Genomic DNA, 1,644 nt, shown 5'->3' on the forward strand with positions numbered 1-1,644 from the left:
AATTGGAAAGGCCTGTCCTGGTTTAAGTTCCCACTTGCCTCCTAAAATTGCCCTGAGGAATGGAGTCTTAAAGGATTTCTTCACTTCTTCATTCATTCCACAGATATTTGCAAAGAGCGTTCAGTGTTCTGGGCAATTCTTTCAGGACACAGAGTGAGACATGGACCCTTAAGTTCAACCACCCACACACCCCATTATTATATAATTGAAAAATGAAAATATCATGTAGCCTGGGCCCCACCTAACAGAATTTATTGGGGCTAAGAAAGGGAAGGGCTGAGGCTCCTGGGTGGCTCAGATGGTTGGGCATCTGCCTTTGGCTCAGGTCATGATTTCAGGGTCCTGGGATCTAGCCGGCATAGCCGGCGTTGGGCTCCCTGCTAAGTGGGGTGTCTACTTCTCCCTCTGCCTTTCCCCTCCGCTTGTGCTCTCTCTCTCTCTCTCTCTCAAATAAATAAATAAAATCTTAAAAAAAAAAAAAAGAAAAGAAAAAAGAAAGGGAAGGGCTAATTCTACCCATGTGTAGTCAGGAAGGTCTTTCAGAAGAGAAAAGACCTAGTACATGCATTAAAAATGGCTGGATGGAATGAAGGAAGGGAGATTTCCAGAGAGAAATTAACCAAGATCTTGGAAATTTGGGTAATTTGCAATAGTTCAGCATAATCAGAGGAAAGGATTGGAAGGAGGTAGTTTATAGCAACTGTGATTACTGTTTTGCTAATGAACTATGTTTGTAACTAGCAGACTCTAGCGGGTATAGGTTAGTACCATATGAGAAGAACATCAGGTCTAGGCCATTACTGATTTGGAAAGTTGTCAAACATGATTATACCTAAGGAAGGCTAAGTAATGCTTGGCCTGTAGGATACTTCAGTCCTGCACCCTTCCATCTTAATACTTCCACGACTGCAGCAGCTGGGAAAGAGAGCATAGGGTCAGGCACTGGCACTTCAGTGATTCTACCAGGAAATGAAACCTTTCATGTCTGTTCACATTTACTTACTAAAACAAATTACATCGCTATAGGTAATTTCAGTGGGGTGGAGAGTGTAATCCTCCCCTATGCCTAAAACTAGGAGGACAGGAAAAATTGGTGATCACTGAAAATGCCTTCAGCAGTTATGAAATGTTATGAAAATGATGTTTCAGGTAGACTAATGGAGACAATATTTATTAGCATGTCATAAATTAAGACCGAAACTAATTAAAATTTAATCTTGATTTTGTGATTGAAAGTCAATAGACTTTAGTTTCACTGTTACTCAATGCCTGCATTACTGTCTGTGCAAGCAACTGTGAAAGTCATTTAGAGGCATAATTCATGAAATTGTTTAATCTTAGTTGTTTAGAGACTAAAAGCCAGATACATTTAATTGATTTGATTAATATTTAAATCAGGTAAAATATTAAAATGCAACTTTTTTCTGATATGGTTTCAATACCTAAATGAGCCACTTTTTCCCCTTTTTATATGTAAAGATACATTGAAAGGAATGTATTACGCACAAAAAGGAATACATAGTAATGACTGCCCATAACAATCTTTTTGATTGCTACAATGCTTAAATATTAAGGAGCATTTAGTCAAGACTTGGTTTTACATATCAGTTTTTTTTGTTTTGTTTTGTTTTGGTTGTTTTTTTT

The sequence above is a fragment of the Ursus maritimus genome, unplaced genomic scaffold, assembly GCF_017311325.1.
Source record: "Ursus maritimus isolate PB19 unplaced genomic scaffold, ASM1731132v1 scaffold_1, whole genome shotgun sequence".
NCBI classification, from domain to species: Eukaryota; Metazoa; Chordata; class Mammalia; order Carnivora; family Ursidae; genus Ursus; species Ursus maritimus.